We start from the raw sequence: 26343 nt of genomic DNA, 5'->3' as shown, positions 1-26343 counted from the left end.
GGTGGCTTTTTTAAGAAAAAAAAAAAGAGGTGGTAAGAAAAGAAAGAGGTGGTATCATGTCATAAGGCTCTTTTGTTGTTCCATGTTTATATTTATGGAGGTGATTAAATGAGATCCTTGTGTGTTTTTCTTAAAGTGCAGTACTTTAGCTTAGTGCAGCACAGTATTTCCTAACAGTTTGCATTAATTCCCTTCTTTTATAGCTCAGTCATAGCTTCTGAAGATTTTCCTATTGTTTCTAGGGTACAGCCCCCTTATTGTGCCCACAGTGGAAGCAGACAGAAGTAGAATTAATAATCATTCAATGGAATAATTTGATTTTGTGGTATGGTTCTTGGAAAGTCTGGGGCCTATTTCCTTCATCTAATGTAAAAAAAGTTGAGAAAAAAAGGCAATAGGAATTTCCCTCCTGAAAAAAACCTCTCTCCACTGATGGGCATGGAAACTTGTCTTAACTGAGGTAATTGAAGTACCAGAAGTCAAGAAACAGGAAAATCACTGCCCTTTGTTTTAAGCTTTTCTAATGTGGGTTATTAGGCTTAGGGAAAATTAGAGGACAATTCTCATAACTGGTCTAAAGCAAACTTCAAAGTTTCCACCTCACTCTGTTCTCCAAGTTATGAAGTAGTGCACAGGATTTTTTCACTTTGCAACCTGCATTTCATTATGGAGAGTGGGACATGACTCCAAACAATGATCCTTCTCCTGACTGTTCTGTGACACAGAATTCCATGTCACATCGGCAATATTGCCCTATAATATTTGCTGAAAGTTTGTACTTTTCAAAATTCTTATTCATGTATCTGGAGATATATTTCAGTCATGTATTTTTCCTGGACAACAACTTTTAAATCGTTACAGTTTTTATTAAAAAGTTAAGAAAATGTCAGTATCATCTCTGAAGTTAAATATAGAAATTGGTTGGTGCATTTACAAAGTGCAGTGCTGATCATAAGAAGGATGCAAAAGCTGCCATTTTTACTGGAGTTTGTTTCAAAAAATAACCTGGGCATATAAACCAAGAGAGCTGAAAAGGTGATTGTACTGAAAAGATTGTCCTTTCCTCTTCACACAGTACTCAAAGTTTATTCCTGTTTTTTGGGTTTTTTTTGGGGGGGGGGGAGGCGATGGGTATACAAATGGCATCCTGCAAAACCTATTATAATACTTTACTCTAAATGCTGGTCAGATAGTATACAAAGAAATCTATTACATATCAGAGAGCAGTACTGGAGGTGAACAACATAGTCTGAAATATCCTTGCATAGCTGAAGAATGGTATTTCACATAAAGTCGGCCTCATCAGAGGGTATGGGCACAAGTATTTGTAATATCTCTATACATCATCTCTCTCTAGGCACAATGATTTTCTGTTTCTTTGAAACAAGCTGTCGTGTTACTTGAAAAGAACTACCTAGGATTTCATTGCTGGGATATAAAAAATTATTTAAAGAATAATTGTTCCTAAGGTCTGAAGGTGGAGGGTGAAGCCACACAATCCTCTGAAAGGTACAGGTTGGAGTAAATAAGGCATTATAAATTACAGTTGCAAAATGATAAACAAACCATATAAAAATGTGGAAGTGGCAGGTAAACTATATTCTTGTGAAATTATTGAGCCAGTGAGATCTAGAAATATATTGCTTCAGCAGTGTTTGCTCAATTTTGTCTCAATAAGTCGGTGGTTTTCAGTTAGTTAAAAATCATGGATATCCTGAGTTCATTATCTGGACTGTCTGTTTGAAGCAAAGTCAGCACACATTTTGGGAATTGGATTTTTACATTGCAATACCATGCTTGGTAAAATGATTTTGAAGTGGTGCAGTGCTTATATTCACAGCTACAGTAACTGCATTAAAGGGCAGTAGATAGAACTTGTAGCTGTAGCTATAGTAAATTTTAATAAATCCTATAGCAATAATGAAAACTGATCTGCTCTTTCAGGGCTAAACATGGTCCTAGGATTTCAGTGTGTTGAGAAGTATTGGCTTCACAAGCAGACATGTGTTTTCAATTCAGCAGTCTTCATTACAGGAAATTTAATGATAATGAATAGTAACAAAGAACAAAATAAAAAAGAGACAAAATATAGCTTAGTTTCCATCCAAAGGAAAGAAGCACTTCCGTAATAAATTGGTGCCTTTACATTGGTAAATTCATTTGTTGTTGTTGTACTGCTGTTAGCATTGTGTTTTATTTCAATTTTGAGTTCCTTTTTATTTCTTCTTTGGTTTCCCTTTTATGGCTACAAATATCTACTTAATAATCAGAAAAACATTTTGTTAACATGTGATCCTAAACAGAAAAGCAGCTTGTGTCTTAAGAGTTCAGTAATAGGATATCAGATTTTGTCACTGCTATAAAGGCAGAAATAAACTTAAGTAAAATTTTGGTCCTGTTGAACAAGAGTTTTGCCATTGCATTCAGTAGAATCAGAATTTCATTGCTGGGGTGTGAGAAGTAAAAGCCTGAGTCAGAGTCTGTAGCAAGCAGAGTTTGCCTTGGTGGGGGCCTGAAGCCATCTCCTGATGACTGCCCAGTTGCCCATGTTTGGATTGCAATGGGATTTGTCCCTGTGTCTGTATCACAGAGGGACCCAAACTCTGCAGCTTGAACCTTACTCAGTAGACTGATGGATGAGCAGGCAGAAAGGTGTCTTCTGTCTGGTTGGTTTGCATGTGTTTTACAGAAGTGTTGGAAAGGCAGCTTGAAGGAGTTGCTGATGCTTGTGCCTTCTCTGCTTTAACGTTTGGTAAATAAGACTTCAGTCTCCCAGGTTTGTGGGACATCAAAGAGTGAAGTAGGCAATAAACAAATGTTTGGCGTGAAATTAAACATAAAGATGATAAAGTGTAAGATTATAAGCCAAAAAAAGTGACCAGTGAAATTGCCGAGTTACAATACCCATATTGGTTTTACAAATACCAGTTAAAATACCAATTGCAATAAAAAACAAATTTATATTATTTTAAGAGAACCATTGAGGTCGTTTGTTCGTGGTGATTCATTGAGTGAAGAAATTTAATGGTCAGTAGCAGCAGCAGCTTGCATTAGTCAGATTTCATTCAAAATTATTTTTGATCTAGACTATAATCAACTAGCTATAGTGCTTCTCATGTCAGATGTTATAGCTAAATTAATAGCTTTACCTAAATGTTGGTAGATTTATTTATGGGCTGTATGTCACAGCAATATATATAGATTTATGACATAAATAAATAAAAAGGTTAACTGCTTAGTGGCTCAGCTTCTCTGGTAACCATTTGTTTGCATATAGAGTCAATCAAATTTCAGAAGTACAAATTTGCAAAAACCTGAAAATTCCAAGTAATTTCTGAAACTCGCATTCTTAATTTTCCACACCTTTATTAAAAACAGGTATTGAATTAATTTTGAAATTGACTGAAACTTCCTTTTAACTTCAGTGTAATTATGCTTTCAATTTAAAAGGTGTCTTTTCAGAGCCCTTCTAGTTAGAAACATAAAAATATTTACTTTTTACTCTCAGTGTAATAAAAGTTAAAAACCTATTTGTAGGCCATAGAACTCTTTAATGATCTGAGAAAAAAACTAAAGGCGTTCCTTTTCACACCTGAATCGCCTTAGGTTTTAAAGTAATCCCAGTGCCTAATTTCCTTTGAAACTTAAAAAAAAGCTCTAGTATTTTTAAACCCTGAAGATCTACACACCCTGTCCTTTCTGGGCTTTTTTTTTTTGTTGTTGTTTTTCTTGGTTTTTTGTTTTGTTTTTTTTTTTTTTTGTGGGCAAAGATCAGCACACTATGATGAGGTCTGCCATCTTTGCATACATCTTGATTAGTTTCCTTATTTTGTTGTTCTTGGTGTCAAATCCAACATCTACATGCTGAAGATTAACTAGAAAGATGGGATGGCATGTTTGTAATCTAATGAACATGGCTAATTCAGCCATTTTAATTTCTTATTTTTAAATACAACTCATTTTATGCATGATGTGTATACAAACCTGTGTAATACAGTACAGAAGGTGGAGCCAGACTCTTCTCAGTGGAATTCAGTAAAAAAAGAAGAGGTAATTCTATTTAGAAATAATTTTAACAACCAGAACTTATTACTGGGAGGATGATAAATATTGAAACAAGATGCTCAGAGAGACTCAACAGGATGCAGCTCTGAGCAGCCCGTTCTGCCTGACCCTTCTCTGAGGCAATCTCAAGAGGTGTCTTCCTGCCTCAGTCTTCTGTGTAAGTCTATGATATGGTTTTGGCCAATGTGAGAACTTTTAAAACCATAGTTTATTTTAAATTAATAATCCTACTTAAACACAAATTAATCAGATTCTGCTATTGTATTATTTGCACATCCATTATGTAAATGTATAGATAATATGTATTTAAGGTAGTGTTTAAAACCATTTCCAAGCATGAAGTTGGTAACTCTGTTACTAAATTAAAAAACCAAAGTGTTTTCTTTGTTGTTATCATAAAACAGGATTCTGAAGGGTAAAACCACAGAAGTTGAAAAAGCAAAAAATTCATAATATCAATTCCATGTTAAAAGACACGTCCTGGAGGTCAGACATTAACTAGCTGGAAAATACGTGAGTTGGGAGCTCTTAAAATGCTGAGTTGTGCAAATCATTCGTAAGACCTCTTTTGAGATATTTTTACTTTCCACTCATAGTTTTTGTCATTACTTCTACTAAAAGTTTGTGTTCCCTTTGACGCTGTCCCAGTCTTTTAGGAACTTTGCTTTAACCCTGTTTCAGAAAGCTCTACAGTGTGTTTACATGCACCTTGGTCAGCCAAAGACTTCAGCATGCAGGACAGAGATGTTGCTAATATATTTAATATATATTCAATCCTTGTAGTGTGATGGTACTCACAGGCTGAGTCCAGAGGCCCTCACTGCTAGATGCTAAGTAGCACACAGTGGGAGATGATGCCTGCCCAGGAAACCTCTCCCCAGTCACACAGCTGGATAGAACTGCACCAATAGCCTCCATGTGTGGTATTAGCATCCGTCCCTCAGCTTTCTAAGGGGCCTTTTTGCAGGACATCTTTCCTTGTTTTAGTTACGATTTTGTAGGGAAACAGTTCTTGAAAGTAAAAAGGAGACGCAGGAGAGGAAAATAAATTAAGGAAGTGGTGGTATGGCAACATTTGGTGCATCAGAATGAGCAGGTGGAGATGTGTGGCTGGTGTCTAGCATTTGAACAATTTGAACAGTGTATTTGCTTGCCAAAAACTGTTTTAAAATTAAAGAAGAACCAAGTTCTTCTGTGCTTGATGTAGTTCATGAGGCAAAAAGTACAGCTTCTTTCTTTCTTTTTTTTTTCTTTCTTTTTTACAGCTTCTTTCTTTTTTCTTTTTTTATGTGCCAATAATTGTGTGAGGATATCTGCCCTTCTAAAATGGTGCCCTTTTGGCTGTATCATTACTTACTCTCCTCTTCAGTAAACAAAGAAAAAAAAAATATAAGCAGTGCTTTTACCGTCTAATTATCATTGCATTTTTAGTATTTGTTTATTTATCTTTGGAAAAAAAAATACTTATTCTTTTTCTGAATGATGGTTTAAAACAGTAAACTGAAACTTTGAATAACAAGCATGGACATGCTTTAGTATATTCGTGAGTGATCAAAACACAGTACAGAAATCACATATGCTGCTCCACTACAACTTTCAAGGTTCAATCCATCATTCTGGAACCCAGGGGGCTGAGATTTGACATCCTGCCTAGAAGCCATACTTCAGATTGGCTGGAACTGTGCCATCTTATGTTCAGGTTAAAAGAGCAGCTGTAATTTGTCTGGCTAGCACTTTAACTATGCACAGCAAATCATAAACCCCTTTTTTCAGTAATAAACTTGAAGATAAAATAGGTCCATTTGCTTCATTTCATGATACATACAAGATTTTCATCATTTTGATACAACGCCACTTGGAATTTGATCTTATAATGATGTAGACTTCTCAGATTAGCAGTTTTACTTAGCATATATATATATATCTAGATTTCTTTTTGGCATGTAGTGCAAGTCTTTTTCTATTGTTCTTTGAAACTGAAAATACGAGAATACTTTCATAGTAGGAGTTAAACTTACATGTGATTGCCACGGTAAATAAAACCTGGTTGTAGTCTTTTTCAGTTGTAACTACCAGATGTGAAAATACTCTATCCTCTTTGGGTTTTTTTCCCCTTTTATGTCTAAGTAAGGCTTGCTTGCAAGGGAGTAGGAAATGCAAATATTTCCAGCAACTCAATGAAAATATTTTAAGCATATAAATAAATATGATTTTTATTTATGGTTTTGGATTGTAGTGGTTTTAGGTTTCAACTTTATGTGTGTACCCCTGTTTGCAAGTGTGACTTTTCCTGAACAGCAAGGTCCAAATTAGCTAGAGGAGTGTTCTGTATAACTTAGTAACCCAAGGGGGGCTCCTGCAATGGACTTTGCTCAAGGGGTTGTGACATTGAGTTCACCAGTGGGAAGCCTGAGCAGAGGCAGCCACACTGACCTGTACGGAGTACAGGGGGTTTCATTTCAGCTCCTTTGGAATGTTGCACGAGTTGGGTTCCAGAAACTGGCTTGCTTCTGATACAAGTCTTCGGAAGCTTTGTATGAACCTAGCCACGCACACCCTAACACACATCTTGAAATGTCATTCCAGTTCAGTAGACACTTCATAGCTTGACCATGAGTGACTGACTAGCCAGTCACCCTGAAGCCTTTGTTTACTTCAGTAGCCTTCTGCCAAGTTCCAGGTCTCTGTTTTTGGTTTTCCAGAGCCATTTCTCTCTCTGTCTTTCCACTGGGACCTCTCTTTCCCTCAGGCCTCTCTTTTTTTTTTTTTTTTTTTTTTTTTTTTGTACATGTTTAGCTAAGCCAAAAGGCAAATCTTGTGTCACTTTTTCTAACTCTTGTCACCCATTTCTGAGTTGAGGAGTTGCATTCACAAAGCACTTCTTATGCTCCTGTGTGCTTCCTGTGCATCATTGCTGTAGCTAGCACAAGGGAAGGTTCTTTCTCTTACCTTTTCCCCCAATACCATCAGGCTTTTTGACTCTGTTGGCAAGACAGCTCATCTGTGTCACTGTACTGTTGTAGCTCAGCCTACCCTACTGAAAATACATTCTTTCAAGATGCTTTTTTCCTCTAATGTTTTGACCCTTTGAAAATGCCTCTGGATTAAGGCTTTATGAGAGTATGGTATACACATATTAGACGTGCACTTTACTGGGGTGGCCTATCTAGGGAAAATGAAATGGGTTTCTGTATATTCTGGTTTTGCCTACTGTAGCTGAGTGAGAGAAGGGTGCAGGATATTATTCTGCATCTTGGTGGCCATGCAAGCATTTTGTAATCACTGGAGACTTGGAGGTACGACAGCTGCATATAAATATGCATGGTTGGAAAGATTCATGATTGTGCCTCGTTCTAGGGCTGATTGGCTGCAGTGCTGCTACTGCAAATCAGTGAGCATTTCCCTCATCTATCAGCTGCTTGCTTGCTTGAAAGCAGACAAAATGGTTAAAACACCAACAACCCACAGAGGGCTCCTGAGTGAGTGAGACTTGTTTGCTACAGCACTCAAAACATTTCCCTGAATCTACAGTAGCTCTCAGTAGATGAATTTAGCACTCAGCAGATTAATTTAGCTCCCAGTGTGCTGGATTTAGAAAGAAAAACTAATATAGATGAATACATTCTGTTCAGCCAGCATATTTTGTTTTGCAACAATACACATGTCTTATTTGAACTGCAATCTGGTTGGAAAGCATTTTGCGAATGGTACATTGGTCATAAAAATGAGTCATGCTTGCTCATTTTTTAAAAAGCTCTCATCTAGTGCAGATTAAGGAAAAAAAGTATTGAGCAATTCACTGGAGAAAGTAATGGAATTTTAGCCATTTCTGATGAGCTTTGGGCATTTTTGTTAGATAGACTTTGACACTGTTGCGGGAAAAAAAAAAAATAGCAGCAGCTTTTCAGTTTATCTGCATAGCTTACTAGGTGTTGTATATCACCCTGCTCAGGCAGGGTTTGGGGAGGATTTCCTTGCAATTTTGCAGGCTGGAAGCTGAAGTCATATCTAATGGCTGTTTGGAAGTGCTCTCAAGGAGCAAACATTTAGGATTTAAAATCTATTGTTTTATGACTTCAGTATAAACTTTAGTTTTCTTCCTTAACCTGGAATGTACCAAAGGGAAGTGGGACTAGATTGTTTATGCATGGCAGCAGAGTGACTTGCCTGTTAATGATAAAAGTAAAGCTTATTACTTCAGGAGCTGGGAAACTGATTAAGAGATATAATATGAAGATATCGAAACCTAGGAGCTGATGAGATCATTTGACTGGCTCTATTTAAACATAAAATGGTCAAAGAAATAAAAAGAATGGCAAGCTGGCATTCTAAAGTAGTGCTTTCAGTAAATGAGTCTGTCATATGAAAGACTAACTCCTAACACATCTTCCAGAACACTTCTTGATAAAGTATTTCCACTACTAGAAGCAGGATGATTGTAATAAAACATTCTTTCAGTCTCTCAACATTTTTTTAAAAATAGCATTAAAGAATGTGCTGAAGATCAAAGTGCTTTATAGTAGTGATTCCCAAACCTATTTAATCAGTGTTACCTGGACCTTTTGGAGAACATGAAAAAAACTAAGATCTTCCTCTTCAGTGATGGTGCAGTGGTTTTAATTTACCATAGATAAATATAAAGCAAAACTTTGGATGCTCTTTTATGAGGTTTATTTTGCCCACTTGTATGTGTACAGGTTTGTGTGTGCAAGGATGTGCGTACGTTGCCTTCTTTCAGAGTTTTTAAGCCCTGCAATATTTTTTAAGATTATTTTGTAGTATCTTACAGCCTGTCAGTAGTTTTGAGTCAGTAGATCCAGGAGCATTGCTATGAAAGCCCTGTTTGTATGTTTGCTAAGAGTCTTGCACATTAACTGTGCATACTTGCCCTCTTTCTTCTTGGTGGTAAGTGTTGCTTTCAGTAAAAGGGTGGGAAGTGAAAATCTCTTGGAAATCATGTGGGATTTTACTAGTTCTCCTGTGCAGAGAATGAGGCACAGAGGTGTGGCCAGAGGGGCACTGTAGAGAAACAGTGATGACTCACTGTCCTTTCTGGCTCCTCTTTTTTGGGAGGAATGGGAATCTGTGATGAGTAAATCCTCCTGCTGGAAGAGGAGAGGCAGCCATCGTCCTGCAGAGGCTCTGCGGGGCTGGCCAGGGCACAGAGGCAATGAGACAAGCATTGCAACGAAACAAGCATTGCTGCCTGCATGCTCAAAAGAGCAGTAATATGCGTTGCATCTGTATTTATGACTACCAATTATACATGCCTGGGCCCTGTGCACTCCCCACCTGATAATTCACTGCTTTGGCTCAGGGCATGGGTGTTCAGTCTTGGAAAGTCCTGTGAGAAACCCCAGTGGGGCTTACCCTTCTCTCCAAAGATGCATTTTGACCCTGGTGCCAGCACCCCTGCCCAGCCCTAGACCCTGCAAAGCTGGGCAGCACCCCAACCTCTTCCCATACTATCCCAGAGGCCTCTAGGAAGGCCAGGCTCAGCACCTGTGGCAGCAAATGTGGCTGGATTCGCCATTGCCCACCTTGGTCATCATCCCCAGCCTGGCCTAGGAGTTGTGGGAAGGGCTTGGTGTAGCGGGAGGGCACCGCACTGCCCTGGCAGCCCCGTGATCCAGCCCTGCAGTCCACAACCCCAGAGGAGCAGGGATGGAGGTGCACAAGATGGTTCTTTGTTGCAGCCCTGAACCACATTTAGGGCATACTGGAAGCAAGGTGATGTTTCTGATGAGATCCAGCCTTTTTACTGGTTTTGAATCAGCCAAACTCTTCTTTTCCTCGCCTATGTTAAGACGGTTTTGTCAGTAGACAGAGGCTGGGAAAATTAATGCTAACTCAGCAAGCTGTACTGTTAAAAGGCCTTTATGGATATTGCAAGGTTGAACATTAACCTCCACAGATATTCAGGTAATGGGGTTTTTTTGGCGGGTAAGCTTTACTTTTGGAAATCTGAGCTTTTGCCCTTGCAAGAGGAAAGGTTCAGTGTTTTCTCCGTTGCCATCAGAGGACACTTCAGCATCCTCCTGCTGCAAACCTTTACCTTCTACAGCCTGCCTCATTCATTTCCTCTTCCTGCTTTCAAGGTTTCCTTATGTTCTTGACAGCAGCTACAGAGGAAATTGAAAGCTTTATTTCCAGACTAGCTTCAGATGCCACAAGTATGGAGGCCAGTTTCTGAAAATCCATTTCTAAAAACTTAAGTGTTTATTGTTTTCTCTGCTTCCCTGCCAAGATCTTCTTCCTGCTGTGGCAAAATACTGCCATCTGTAAGATCTATCAAGCTAAATGTTAGCGTGTTGGTACTTGTGAATGCCATACGCTCATTCATGGCCTTGTTATGGTTTAAGATCATGCCAGACTTTATAGCACATAGGGCCTTGTTTGGAACCTTTTTAATATTTTTTCCCAGGCTGACCCAATTTAAAAGTTTTATCTTGGAACACATCCATAAGTTGGGATAATTTCATCTAGAGTTACTCTTACACATCAATGGACATTGTGGCTTTAATATGTTCATGGAAAGAAGTGATAATGCATATTGGTAGAATTGACTCATCTGTGTATTGTAACATTTTAGCATATTCTCAGCAGTGTTACAGTAGTACTCCTGTAAGCTCTTGTGTAGAATATTTGCTATTATAAGATACACAGGATTCCATTGATCTCAAAGCTTGCTTTTACTTAATCATTACAGTAATATTTATACAATAATCCAAACATAGTTTCATGATCATAATAAATGCCCTTTATTCCCGTTTCCATGACTTAATTTTATGGTGCTATTCTCAGCATTCTTCACATTATTTAGTAGTTTTAGGTGATAAAGTGAACTAGGTAACAGATGTTCAGATTTTCACCTGTGCAGAAGCTAGACATTATCACAGGGACAGGAACAAACAGGCAATATGGGTGCAGTCTTAGTTGTTTAAATGAGTTTTGCATAGTCAGGTGTTCTTTCCATCTTCTTTCACCTGAGAAACTTCAATACAAGCAATAAACTTAAGTTGACTTGATCAATTAATGGGATGTGCTTAAATCAGACAGCCTAGTTTTTTAAAAAAAATTGCTGCTCTTTAGAAAGAGTGTTTAGTTTGTTTTGAAATTCACAGAAATGCAGATCTAGAAGTTGTACAGTTTTAGTCCTAGGAAACAGTAATTTTTTTAATAAGGAACAAAAAAATTTTAGTTCCTAAAGTTCTAGCTGTCCACTGAAAATAATTTTTATTTGTGATTTCTGTCTACATTACGCACCTGATTTACAACACCTTTTCATCTTTACTCTGATCCCAACCCCCCACTCCAGCAGACTTACCTGTCTGATGCTAGTGATAATTTGTAATAATTTTGACTCTGAGGAGTCATCCTGATAAAGCCATAGTGGCTACCTCTGTGTAGGCAGTGTTTCTTCATTATATAGTGGATTTGCCTGTTCAAAATAGATAACAGACTAGAATTGCTTAGCACATGGGCAAAATACCAGTCTTCAGTAAAATCTTACAGTGGAAAAAGTAGGTATCATTGTCCCGAATATAACAGCGCTTGGAATTTTTATTTCTTTCTCTTCATATTTGATGAAAGCTTTGCCAAGGATGTTGATCAGGATGGTATGATGGACATTTTCTTGAGGCAGATGCCTTGATAGAACAAGAAAACATGTTCTTTTTTGGTTTTTGGGTTTTTTTTTCCCTCATGATCTATAGTTAATCTTGAGATCCTTGAAGACCAACCCTACAGTCTTGGTGTACCCTCCTTGACTGATTGACTCAGGTTACAAGCAAGGCACAGTGGTGCAGCTTGGGCTGTGGGGCACACGGGCTGCAGGATTGAATTATATGAAATAATTGATTGAATTACATCAGCTGCCAGCAGGAAGTCCAAAGAAACAAGATGGGAGGGTCCCAAGGAACATGCTGAAGAAAGGCTGGTGAAGGTAAACAAACATGTCTAGATGCTCTGCAATGTTGGTATATCAGGGGTTCATTTTGGCCTAAGTCCACTGCAGGATCTGTAGTTCATTTAGCATAACTGTGCCAGCATAACCCATACATAAGCTGGGTTTTTGAAAATGCTGCTTGAGATACTCTTTGGATCCACAGTACACAGGTCAACATCTCCCACATTTCCACATGAAAGTCTGAGTTCAGAGAGATGAGCAGAATGAAAATATTTGGGTAAGTTAAATGTCAGTAGAAAGATAGATGATAGAAAATGAATAATCTTTATTCACATAAAAATAAAGCACACACCTATAACCAGAGCAAAAGACATTTAAAATTAGAGGAAGCAAGGGGGTTCTGGGAATATCATAGATTTCACAGCTGTTTTGGAATTCCATACAGAAACCACACATAATACATCCCTTTCTTTTACCCCTTCCTCTGCTGTTTTTCCCATAACTGTGTCTGCTAATAGCTATAGGGACATAAATTATTATTGTATTAAAGACTAAAATTAGAAGTGCTGCACACAGAAAAATAAAAATGGTCAAACACTTTCTAGAAAAAGGTGTGTGGGGAGTAGCAAAGACATCCCACTTCTTTGCCTTGAAGCTATCCAGAATAGCTCATCTATGCACAGATCACTTCAAGGACAACAGGGGAAAAAATTGCATACAGAAGATTTGCTGAACCCTTATCATTTAGGAAGTGGGAGAAATAGTCTGTAGATTAGCATTCTAGTCTGAGTTATCAGAGACTTAGCTTTGGTTCCTGAGTTATCACAGATATCCTGCGGTTAAGTAGCGTAAGTAGTTTTCCTATGCCTCAGTTCCCCATCAGGTAAAAATAGGGATCTCTTACAGAGACAGTTGTGGGGATAAATACATAAAGTTTGTTAAGTGCTTGGATTATTCAGTAATGAATCTTTTCTAAGTACCTCAATGCACTTTTTAGGCTGGAATGTGAATATGCTGTCCTCATGTACCAAGGACTTTTTAAGTAACTTGCTCTACTCTGCTGGGAAGACAGAGGAACCAACACACTTAAGAGAACGAAAAGATCAGTTGTGTATGAGCTGTATTTGTGTCAGAAACCATAGGTACTTCTTAGAGAAAACAGTTCTTTGTGCAGTGGCTACATGGCCTAACTAGAAAACAATCAAAAAACTTGGTTCAAGGAGATGAGGGATGAGGGAAAGCTGGTTTGCTTTATAATATTTCCCATTGAGAGAGGAGGCAGTGGAGGAGCAACACAGACAAACACTTATAAGAGGGAATATTTCTAGAATTAAGGCTTCTTCATGAAGGTCAGACATACAGGGACAGGAAGAAAAACTGAAAAAAAAAAATGAGAAGGATTTTTCTCTTGGTAGTTTATAAATGTCCAGACATAGCTGGGGAGCTGGAAAAGGAGAGGCAGAATATGTTGGAAAAGGAAAGTGGGAGTGAGTGGTAGGAGCAGCTACTGGAATGGAGATATCAATTTATTGTATTTGCGTAGTGAAAGACCAGTGTTCTGGATGAAATTGAGAAGATATGGAAGATCACAGAAGCATCAAAAATCAGAAGATTTATAGTTTGCAGCTAAGCAAAACATTCAGTGTGGGAAGATTTCTGCATTAGAATAACCAGAGGAATAATAATTACCTAAATACTTCTCTCCAGATGAAAAACCTCAGAAAGGAATCTGTCTGTGTTACCAGAGAGAAGAAGGGAGCTATAGAGATAACACAGCTTTCTCAAGGTTAAAGACAGAGGTCATGGTGGTGCTGTAAATTCCACTAGCTTAGTTGTCTGCACCAGACCCCAGGAGGAGACCTCAAGCTGGCTACATCCAGTGAGCCAGGCTCTCACATGGGTGGCGAAACCATGGTGTTTTTCTTAGTCGTGGCAATGAAAAGTGCATTGTAGGTAAGTGTTTGGCCACGTAGGCAACAGGTTCCTAATATAAAAATGGTTACGGGTGGGAGATGTGCCTTCTATCGAAAAATAGTCAGGGATGAGATTGTCAAAAGCAAATAAAAGCAGTAGGAATACTGAAAGTTTTCTGGGAAGGATGAACCAGAATTTATCTAGGAAGAGGTATCAAAATATTAAGGTCGAGTATAATCTTAAGCCAAAGTGTAACACGAAGCATTTCAGACTCAGTTTAGAAGGTGAAATATTTTTAAGAATATCAGGGATTAGAGTTTTTAGTTTGTTTTGTGCTTTTATTTCCTTTACTTTGTTAAGACCATGCAATTTCATAGGAAAAAACCAAATAACAGAGTGACATGTCATCTCATCTCACTTCCTGTATAGCACTATATTTGGATAGTTTGTTGGCTGAGGTTTCTGTTTGGTTTGTTTGAGGGGGGTGAACAGCAAACAGAATGTAATTTTCTCCTGTTTAGTCACACTAGTAAAAAAATTAGCAATTTGGTGTTTAGCTGTCAGGACTATGTACTGTTCCTGTAAAATCCTTGTTTAGTAAGAATTTAAGCAAATACAAATGAAGTATTGAAGGCATAAAACATCTGGAACATTTTAAAGATGAACTGAAATATAACATGATTAATTTCTATTGTGTTAATTATACCTATTTTGAGTTAAAGCGGATTCCACTTTGCAGCCATTGTTATGTAACTTGTGTATTTGCAGTTCTTTGAAATGCAGTTTTCCATTCATGTGGTACATTAAAATATGTTACAAGACAAATTACAAAGCTTAACTGAAATATTGCCAAAAATCTTAATTTATTCTTCTAGATAAAGAACTAGTGGAATGATTATTGTTTGTTTGTTGGGGTTTTTTTCAATCAAAAAAGAAACAGTGGTTTAATGAACCAGGGATGAGCACGACGTGTTGGGTTTTTTTTGTTTTATGATTTAATGGAGTTGTCCTGCACCTATAGTGAGGTATCTAAGATAAGTCTGTGAGCTGCTACTCCTCTTTGTTATTCTGTATTCAACAATGCATTCAGCTTTGTGCTGTAAGGATTCTAAGTGTACCATAGCACTGAGTTTGAATGCTCTGCCATGTAAGACAGCTTGTAACAGGGCTGAGTATCATGGTAAGTTTTTTACAAGCAGCATTCAAGTAACTCAGCAAAACAGAGGAGAACCCTGTTGTAACCCCCCCTACTGTGGGTCTGGAAGAGGGATGTGGAATGTCTTTGCCTGCTGTAAGGCTTTGGATGTCGATGTGGGGTTTCATCTGCACAGGAAGACACTCTGGACCCTGTCAGCAAAGTTGCAGGGAGCAATGGGAAAGAAGAACTCTGCTGTTTGATTATTGAGGGGAGTAAAGAGGCTCCTTGAGTGGCTCACAGGTGCCCCACAAAGTAGCTGTCATGGTAAGGGAGTTGCAGTGGACAGAGCTGTGTGAGAGTTGTGGATGTGCCTTCTGCTCCTCCTCCACATGCAGGAGAGCTTTTGCTTCTCTCTTTTTCCACTATAACGGGCTCAGAGTGGAATTCAACCCCTAGTAAGTATATTTTAAGTATGTGTTTTAAATATTCTAGGAGAAAAATTACTTATACTGAAAAGACTTTGTCCTTTTTTTATCCTTTTTTTTTTTTGTCTTAGCAGTGAATGAACCTAGTTCTAGAAACTTTTTTTTTTGGTAAACTCATCACTGCTAGCATGCTGCTGTGAGAATCTGATTACAATTAGCAGAGCCAATATTTACTCCTAATTTGAGAACTGAACTGAATTTGAAGTTTTATAAAGTAGAACGGGCCTTGCTGTGGAAAGAGGTGTTCTCACCCCCAAAACAGTCAACATTTGCAAGAATCTTGAAGAATTTTGATTAATTTATTAAACTGTTTGTTTCATTTTCTGCAATATATTTCTGAAAGAGAGCTGTCCACAAAATACTACTTACAAAAAACCCCCAACAAATCTATAACAAAATCCCTCTAACTACTTTGTTTTTGTTTCCAGAAGCACATGAGAAAGAGAGTTTCGTTCTAGTTGTACTTACTTTAAACACAGAAAATACCATGAACACCTTTTTTTCCCCGAAGAAATCTCCAGTTCAGTTTTAGTGGTATCTAAGGTAGTGGTAGATAGCTTCTTTTGGGGATTTTTTTGCATTAAATATAACTTCTCAGTCTTTTCAGACTAATCCTTTTCAGCTGGAAACGTGAATTACAAAAAAGGGATTTTTTAAAAAAAAATTACATTTTAAAGAACTCCAGCATTTTCAATAACATTTAGGGAATTTTGTTGGCCATTTGCCCGTGCATTGATTATTTACCATCTTCAACATTAATAGCTTTTCCCTCCTCAAATATATAATATCATTTTGAAAAATGGGAATATTTTATTTGTTAGCACATTTTTCGGTGGCACTATACTGTTGGGTACTGTGTCATGTAATACACCTTTTTTTATTTTGTTTTAGCTGAATAATGGGGTCAGAATCAGTCTTTTTTAGCAAACATGCTGTCATTCCATTGTGCAGGTAGGAGTGTGTCCTACTGAGTAGTTCAAGCTCTTGCAGGTGTGTTGCATTACTTATGTTGTAATGCAACTAAGCATCCTCCACTTTATTCATCCATATTTCTGTTAAACTGGAGCATTGATTAGGAGAGCCAATCTAAGATCCACTGACTGTGGATCTTTCATTCAGTCTGTGTCTGTAAGGGTGGTTGTTCCAGGAGATTTGAGCTGGAGAAACCGGCTTTGCCTTGTATGTATTTGCCTGTACTCTGAGTAGAGCCACCAGTGCCCTAGGTGCATTGGGGTCACCCTCAGAACTATTGTTTGGCTCAACTTATTGCTTACTAGAAAAGTGTTAGGGAAAAATCTGAGGAAATAAGCCTAAAACAATCTCCTCTCCCCAAAAGAGATGCACCATGATAAATCTAAATACATTTTGAGAACAGAAACCTCACTCCAAGCTGGAGAGCTGTGAGGTAGCTGCCAAAGGGGTGAAAACAGTTTCATGCTGGAAGGAAGGATTTGCAGCTCTCAAAGTTCTCTGGATACATTAGTTTTTGTGTTTGTTACCAGCCAAATATTTCACTTGTGTAAGAAGGTGTATGAAGACCATCACAGCATTATATTTAAAAAGGCCGTAAAACCACTGCGAAATGAAATATATACATACTATCCTGAAATTCTTTGACACTATCACAAAGCTATTCAACTGTGTTTCTGCCTGTCTACCTGACTTTTTGTGTGCCCTTTGGGCAAGCATATAGACTGATACATTTATTTTATCTTTTGACTTTACATCCTTAGCTAGAGAATTTGCAGTGCCATTTTATGTGGAAAGGCCTGAGACTATAATAGTAAAACAAAACAGTTCTAAGTACTTAAAAAAATCCTTACCTTAATTAGGCAGTATCCATTTCTGTTGGCCCTCAGTTCTAATTTTTTTCTTTTTTTTCTTTTTCCTTTTTTCCCTTTTGCTTTTTCTTTTTTCCTTTTTCTTTTTTTTATCCTTTTCCTTTTTCCCTTTTTCCTTTTCCCTTTTCCTTTTTCTTTTTTTTCTTATTTCTTTTTTATTTTTTTATTTTTTTCTTTTTTCCTTTTTCTTTTTGGTTTTTTTGTTTGTTTGTTTGTTTGTTTGTTTTTTCCCCATGCAAGTGGGTGTGGAAGTGGAAGGAAGAAGTTTATTTATTAAAATATACATTCTAGCATTGTTTGTTCTGACCTGACTTTAATGTCTACAAGACCAGAGTTAGAAAAGCTATTTTAATTTTCTCCAAACATCAAAAAGATATAGACAAGAAACCCAGTCTGTTGCTTTTAGCTGTTTACAGTGCTAACCCCAACACTGATGGTAGTGTTGCAAAATAAAGATCCCCCAGAAACCAAGTAAATGGCATATTTGCAATTTGACTTTGGAGATGTCCTAACACCGGGTTTTAAAACATTACTGATGTAGAGCTGAAGTGAAAATAATTCTTTGGAAATGGGGAGGAGGCAAACTTTTCCCTTTTCAACTTTCCCCAGTGCAGGCAAAGAAAACCCATGCAACTTCTGAACTTCCATAGTGGCACTGAATTCTTTTTTAATTGGGATTTTCTCTTGCTATGGAGTTCTTTCTTGAGTAATGCTGCCTTTATGATTATTTGTGTGCAGACAATAAATGTAGAGATTTAGTAGGATGAAGGCTTAACTCCCTGAAATCAATACCTTTGCAAATCTTGTTATAAGCAACTTAAAATTAATATGCTTAAAATAGGATTACTATTAAATGTTTAAACACTGTCCTTTGAAAAGTGAGTATAAAATTTTATCTTTAGAGTTGCATCATAATAGATTGTGTTGAGTTCTGGGCCCCTCTTTCCAGAAGGACAGGGAACTGCTTGAAAGACTCCAGTGCAGAGCAACCAAGATGATGAAGGGAATGGAACATCTCCCTTGTGAGGAAAGGCTGAGGGAGGTTGGGCTCTTCATAGAATCATAGAATTAGCCGGGTTGGAAGGGACCTCAGAGATCATCAAGTCCAACCCTTGACCCACCGCTGCGGTTGCTAGACCATGGCACTGAGTGCCACATCCAGTCTCTTTTTAAATATCTCCAGGGACGGAGAGTCCACTACTTCCCTGGGCAGCCCATTCCAATGCTTGATCACCCTCTCTGTAAAGAAATTCTTTCTAATATTTAACCTAAACTTCCCCTGGCACAACTTAAGACCGTGCCCTCTTGTCTTTATGAAAGCCGTCTGGGAGAAGAGACCAACCCCCCCCTGGCTACACCCTCCTTTCAGGGAGTTGTAGAGAGTGATGAGGTCTCCTCTGAGCCTCCTCTTCTCCAGGCTGAACAGCCCCAGCTCCCTCAGCCTCTCCTCACAGGATCTGTGCTTGAGTCCTTTCACCAGCCTGGTTGCCCTCCTTTGGACCTGCTCCAGGACCTCAATCTCCTTCCTGAACTGAGGGGCCCAGAACTGGACACAGTACTCGAGGTGTGGCCTCACCAGGGCTGAGTACAGGGGCAGAATCACTTCAGCTTGGAGAAGAGAAGAATACTTATAAATATGTAAGGGGTGAGTGCCAGGAGGATGGAGTCAAGCTTTTCTCAGGGATTACTAATAGGACAAGAGGCAATGGTTATAAACTGGAGCATAGGTGGTTCTGTATAAATTTTAGGAAGAATTTTTTCACTGTGAGGGTGACAGAGCCCTGGAACTGCCCATGGAGGTTGTGGAATCTTCTTCCCTGGAGACATTCAAAGCCCACCTGGATGTGTTCCTGTGTGATCTCCTGTAGGTGACCCTGCTCTGGCAGGGGGGGTTGGACTAGATGATTTTTTGAGGTCCCTTCCAACCCCTAACTTCCTATGATTCTATGATGCTTTTTATATCATATGTGCTTGGTTTGTAAAGTCAGTGACTGTGTCACAGACTCTGCAGACTAGAAGGGAAACTTGCTTCAGTTCCTCCTTGGACTTTATCTCAGGTAAAAAATCCTGTCTTCTACCATCAGACTCTTCATGATGTCTGTTCCTCCAGTGAGAGTGGGGATAGTTGTCATTCGCTAGAAGGTAAGGAATCCAAGTTACTTTCTTGTAACAGTACAGAGATGAGTGGACTAAGGAGGACTGAACATTAGTTTTTGTTGTGTAAGAGACAGTGACATAATTACTGCAGGAAGCAGAGCTACTGATGCAAAATGTGGCTTTTTTTTCACAGGGCAGAATAATATGTTCAGAGTTTCTGAGTGGTTCAGGAGTGTCCATCACAGATTTGAGATGTGGCCAAACTGGGCAAATTGCATCCAGTCCATTATTAAACTTTATTAAAGTCTTGCTAGTTTTCATGCTATTCCTGAAAGGATACCCAAAAGCATGATAGGGAAAGATAGTGCTAAACAAATGTAATCACCAGGACCATATCCAATTTTTTTTGTCCTGGAGTCTAACCATAAGTGGTTCAGGATGGGATATTACTGTTGTGGCTGGAGTTCAAATCCATAGCTTCCCTTACAGTACTGTCAGGAAAAGGTAGATCAACAGTCCTTGGTGAAACTGTTGACCTTAGGAGAACAAAGTGATGGGCTTTCTTAGGCAAACATGCCTTTAGTTAGTTGTGGAGACACAGGTATTCTCCTGGATTTCTTGCTGTTCTAAACACATTTTGACTGTTTGTCAAATTGATTGCATAGCAGTAGGGGTTCTGATTGTGTTCTTTGTTTTTACTGCTTTGTTTGTTTAGGTTTTTGGGGGGTTTTGTTGTTTTTTTTGTTTTTTTTATTGTTGTGGTTTTTTTGTTCTTGTTTGGTTTTTTTATTATGGGGTTTTTTTTTTGTTGTTGTTGTTTTGTTGGTTTTAATACTCATGGCACTTCAGTTCTGTGCAGAACCTCAGCATAAAGTATTATGTACAGGAAATCTTACAGGATGGCAGTGACCAATGTTAAGTTCATCCTTTATTCTATCATCAGTCATCTTTACAATGGTATTGCATTTGTTCAAGTTCTCATGCTGTTAAACTGTATTTCAATGAATAACTGTATTTCAGTGTTTGTTATATATTCCAGTTATTATATAGTGTTATATATTCCACCAACTGTATTTCAGTGGTATAGTTGTTTTGAGAGTCTTTTGCTGTTATTGTGTGACTCTTCCCATTATCAGACTTCATTTCGAGAGTCCAGGATTGAACCTATGTTAATCAGTTTCCTTATGGTCAACAAATATTTAGTGAAACATCATGAAAAAACCTTCCTGTCATACTGGTTTGCAGAAAGCATATTAAGCTCTCAGTTATTCCCTGATCTCAATTAGAACCATCTACACGTTCCAGCACTAGAGCTGGTGGTTGTGGTTCACAGCTCCCAGGCTTCCTAAAAAAATTTCTGAAGATTTTCTGTGTTCCAAACATCCTGGGTAGACACTTACCTATCAAAAATATTTGTATTATTGAAGTGGTAAAGTGGTAAAGTCAAACTGTACTAGCATGGCTTGTGCAGCTTGATGTAATCATCCTCTGCAGATGTACTGTGAGAATCTTTCCTTGCTTGGTAACTCACTTCATTTTCATACTGTCCTCGATTTGGAGAGTGGCAGGACCATTGCGAGGGTGAATTTGGCTTGTAGTAAGGGGCAGTCTTGTTCAGATACAGAAAGTAGAAAGTACCTGATGACAGAGACCATCTCAAGACAAGACAAACAAGGCTAATGCAGTAAATTAAAGTCCTGGAGAATTAATATTCAGTCATATGGTTTACGTCAGAGACTACACATCAAGGTGTAAAGTGCATTTCATCAAGTTTTTAGAGATGTGTGTGTTTCCCATTTTTGTGACTTCAGTTTAGTATTTATGTCTCCAACTGAAACTGTTTTGAGCAGTACCTTGGCTGTCTAAAGTGATGTGAAATTCTGAGTCCTCTGGAAAAAAATGAGCCTGTGTTCCCAAATTAAGTATTCTTTTTTCATCTTGACCATCTCTTAGTATCAGGGGAAATTGAGTTGCAGAGTGTTTGCAACATAATTAAAGAAATCATGATTAGAGTATGTAAAGCATAGCAAAATACTCCAGTTTCTTCAGGATTTGAACTTGACTTCCATTAGTATTTCACCAGTCCACATGTTAAGCAATAAAATTTACACAAAATACCACTGCTTGAACTCTTAATAACTGTATAAGGAACGAAGAGGAGTTCAAATGGAAAAATACTATGGTACTAAGCAATTAGAAACTGTAGCATATTCTATACTCATTGCAGAAATAAAAGTTGCACAGGCAAGCTAATTTTTTGCGTGTAACGATATTTATTTTAATCATGTTACAGCCCTACTAATGTTATTTTCATACTGTGTTTATGTGAAGTGGTATAAAAAGTAAAAGAACTGTGTATTCAAGTGCCCTGAAGAATATTTAATGAGAAATACATGCTTTATTTTACCAGATGGACATATAAATCTGAGTTCCCTGCAAGAAAATCATGATAGCTATAAATATGTATTTGAATAAAAAGACACAAAAGTTGGTACCAACTACATAACATAAAACTTTAATAATTTTTTATTTATCACAGTATAGTATGTCTTCATTTTAATAGTGTTGTTTATAAATGTAATCCTGACATCTTTTGTTTTCTCATTTTTGTTTGCTTGTTTCTCTTTTACAGATTGCTTTTACAATGGCCAGTGGTTTTTGTTTAAGTGACCAGGTAAGCAAATATTCGTAGTCATAGTGTTTGTCATTAAAATGTTTCTAGACATTAGGTAGATTAATTGTGAGCGATTGGTGCTCTGTGTTGTTGGAGAAAATTTGCAAAATCTATTATAAATATGTTCAAAACAACAGTGTTGCCAGTTTCCAATAAAAAAAAAAAATGTTGAAATTTCCACAGTTCTACAGTTTTAAATTGGAAAATGACTTTCCAGATGTACTTAATTTTATTCTTTTTCTCCCTGCTGCTTCATCCTTGTCCTATTTTCCTCACATGTTGCATTGATATCTGCGTTGTTTCAAAGCCTTAAAGCTGAGGTGCTTTTCTTTTTTTCCTGGGTGCTATCAGTCTTCCTACCAGAGTATCAGCACTGCAAACAGGATTATTTGCTGAGAACTCCAAAGATGGTGTTTTAACACCACGGGAATGGCACAACAACACTAGAGAGAGAGTGTTGGCAAGTGGAGATGGCTTTTGAAATTTATAAACACAATTTCTGTAGACCTGAAATTAATGAAATGCAATTATGAAACTGATGAAATGATAGTGAATGATTTGGTTTGGTGGGTAACAAAAAATCGAGGCAAAGCACCAATTTACAATCCTCCTGTGCATTGATTGTTATGCTGGCTTTTATGATTTACCTTTGGATTTGCAGTTTGAATAGTTGTTGTACACTGTAAGTAAAGTTTGCAGAGAACACCTTTTTAGCCATATCTTTAATTGTTATGGATTTTAATGGCGGAGGTGGGTAATACAATTTGCTGTAGAGTTTTATGTGGCCTATCTCCAATTTGATAATTTTTTAAGGATTTTATAGTGATGCGATACCTTGTTGGGTAAGAAAAGGGTAGACAGAATGAATTAAAGATACTATTTTGTATGGAGTATTATGTTCACAGTATACAGATGTAGTTTGCCTTAGAAGTTCCTAGTCTTTTTGATAGACTCAGCACTGGCTAAAATAACTAAATACGGAAAAAAATAATGAATAAGACTATGGTGTTCCTATGTAAATCTTTCTTTCATTCCATGTTGAATTCTTCCATAGCTCTAACACTTTATCAGAACTTGTTAACCTTGTTAAGTGAGGTGGTCTCTTGTTGTCTTATCTTTCTAATTTCTTATCAGTGGGTTTTTTTGCAGTGCTGCCTAACAAGTTTTCTAACCTCAGTTCACCAAGGATAAATTCTTCCCTTTGGATCTTCTTCTCAAAATTTATTTCAAACCGACTATTCCAAAGACCTTTATTTCCTTTAAAAAATGGATGTCTTCATCTAGTGCTGTCTTTTGTGTTCCCTTAGTTTGATATTCCTGTATTTTATTTTCCAATCAATCTTGCAAACAAGGAGAGAAAACACCTCTTCTCTGTACCTTCCATACCCTCTTCATACCCCCATTCCCAGAGATTGCCTAGTCTATGTTTTTGAATATGATATGTCTGTCAGTAAATGACATTTTTAAGAAAACCGGTCCAAAGGACCCTTAACTGGTCCAAAGAGATTGGGCTCCCAAAAGAAGTTTCACAGTTACAAACTGCTCTCCTTACGGACTTCATTTATGGCTTTTTCATCCTTACTGGTGATGACTGTACCCTTAGTGAAGCAGGAAAAATGAGCTACAGTAAACACTTCTGCTTTATGGGCATAATATGTCTTCATATACATTCTGAACATTTCCATGGATTAATTGGATCCCAGCTTATGAACATGTCTTGTGATGAGACAGGAGGTTTAGCTGAATACAGGCGATGATGAGCAGCTCAACGTGGAGGACAGTACTGATGTTTTCTACTGGTTTTGAAATGGGAGCTGATTTGGCACCTCTCATGTTTCTCTGCAAACTTAAACCATGAATAAAAGTATTTTCAAGAGCCTCCAGTTTGTTGCTATTTGCAGGGCAGAATTCTGTGAGCCTGAGTTATTGCCTAGTGACTGAGGCATTGGGCTGCTAATTCAATACTGCACAATAATGCCATTTTCTATAGATATGGTCAGCAACAATTCTTACCATAATTACCTCTCTGACAAAAAGCTGTATTTTAAAGTCTGCATGCCTACTGGTATTTTTAGAGGTATCCAAGGCCTGCTAAATGCATGAATGTATTATTAGTATACAATTTCTGTATAGTACACAGATTATGGACCAGATATTTTTGATACGGACATAGAAAATAGAGCAGGAAAATGATAATTTTTAAATCCTTCATTTTAAATCTACATGTCATGCATTTTTTTAGCTATTCATGGCACCTAATATTTTCATCACAAGGAGTGAATTGGGATATATATGAATTGTTAAAAGCCTAAACAGCTAATCTGGGGAAATATTTTTGAAGCATATGCCAGAAGAACTCTGGTAACTAGCAGGCACATTCATTCATTTTTTTGTGTACATCAGTGGTGCTTGAGACTCTGAAATGTTCAGAAATTGTAGCAAATTAAGATTATTCTAGGACACTAAGTTAATGGCAGACACAGAGCACATTATGAGAAATAGTCCCTGGGAGCAAAATATGGATTCACTGTTTTCACACAGGAAATCTGGTTGCCAGTGTTATGCTTGACCAAAACAACAGGATTCAGCTAATCACTCTCCAAGTTTCAGATACACACAGAAGTCTGTTCACAAACTATAAACCAAAAGATATGTAAACTAGAATAAAATAAAGCAATGATTTGTCTATTAATTGTGTTTCACTTAAACCTCCTCCAAAACTCATGGTCCTCAGAGACCCAGTACTGGACATACTGGCCTTATGTTTCATCCCATGTGGCAATTTCTATATTGTTGTTATTTTGAAGTCTTTTATGGTATAAAATTGTGTGCTTGTTTGTGTGCACAGGAGTGAGTTTCAGACAGAATCAATTCCAATTAAATAATTTTCCCCTGAATTATTAACAACCAGCAGAAAAACAAAAGCAGATTCTTGACAAAGTGTTGGGGTTTGCTTGCATCCATGGTCTGAATTCCATGTATCTCTGGGTGAGCGCATAATATCCCTTAAAAGGCAGCATTTTTATTGAAAGAATGCAATTTCATTCATGTGCTAATGGTTTTCACTATTGAAAATAATTTAATCCAGAGATATTTTTCATAATGCCTAGCAGTAAGTAATTGCTTTTCTGTGCCCTTTGTTTTAATCAATGACAAAAATATATGAATGTGTACATTTTGAAAGAGGCCTTAAATGAAGTCATTTGTTAGAAGAGCTGTTTCTTTTTCATCTTGGGTGTGCAAGAATATGAAGGAGATTAGTAAAGTGATTATAAAATGATTGCTTGTTGATCTCACTGTCACTAACATGGCAATTTAGTTTGTCAAGAGGGTATTTCTCAGTCTATATCAGTAGTGGAAGACCCCAGAACTCCCCTTAACTTTGTCTATAAGTTTTGAGTTGCAATATTGTTATTGAAATGGCTGTAAATTCACTCCCATTTTCCCTTCTTATGTAGTAATACCTAGTGGTCAGCTATGCTAAATCCTGTGGGAGACTTGGGAGACAAATCTCTCAAAGGCTTTTGCTACCCTGGACTGACTTTCTTCAGGTAGATATCACATGGATATGGCTATTCCCAGCAGGAGGCTATAATCAGGAATTCTCCCTCACTTTGAGCACCCATTTTGTGCATGCTGAGTCAGATGCTGCATCCACACCCTTAAAACACAACTAAGTGGCAGCATATCCATATACATATATATACATATATATATATGCTGCACTCTTGTAGCTACAGCCAGAGTTCTTGGTTTTAGACAAGACAGATTTTAACAGATTTTTGTACCAGCACAGGAGATGTCTTGCAGGGCCAGGTTCTCAGCAAACCTGGTAACTCTTTTCTCCTTCAGTCCATCATGCATATTTTGATAATTTCATTAATGCCTCAGCAGCTCAATAAGAGTATGAAAAAACCCTCCTTACATGCTCTCTTTAACTTTGTAGCCTTCATAGTTAAAAAGGATGTTTTCAAAGACTCCTTCTTACTTCAGTCTCTTTAGTATTTCTATTTGTGAAAGCCAGAATATGAATATCCTATACTCAAACCAAATAATTTTTCCCTCCTTAAATCTCATAATGTATGCAATATTCTTATAATTGCTACTAGAAGGAGAAGGAAATCTTAAAAAAATCATTTCATGCTTAATTATTCTAAATGTAAGCAATTTAAAAACAAGTATCTAGGGCGATTGCCTCTTATGCCTTTGTTCTTCAATTG

General features: G+C 37.6%; 1 protein-coding gene across 11 annotated transcripts in view; it reads left to right on the top strand.

Annotated features, from left to right (window-relative positions):
- Positions 1-26343, top strand: part of LOC139801345 (uncharacterized) — a 250803-nt gene that overhangs the window by 152451 nt on the left and 72009 nt on the right. For 9 of the 11 annotated variants that reach the window (XR_011728173.1, XR_011728172.1, XR_011728175.1 and 6 more), the window contains one exon: positions 22082-22123. The exons of the other annotated variants lie outside the window; for them this stretch is intronic. The gene's annotated coding sequence lies outside the window, so the exon portion shown is untranslated. The remainder of the gene's footprint in view (positions 1-22081; positions 22124-26343) is intronic. 11 annotated transcript variants of the gene reach the window in all.

This window comes from Heliangelus exortis, chromosome 1 (assembly GCF_036169615.1).
Source record: "Heliangelus exortis chromosome 1, bHelExo1.hap1, whole genome shotgun sequence".
Taxonomy (NCBI): domain Eukaryota; kingdom Metazoa; phylum Chordata; class Aves; order Apodiformes; family Trochilidae; genus Heliangelus; species Heliangelus exortis.
Note: the sequence above shows the minus strand (reverse complement) of the source record. Positions and strands in the feature narration are given on the sequence as shown.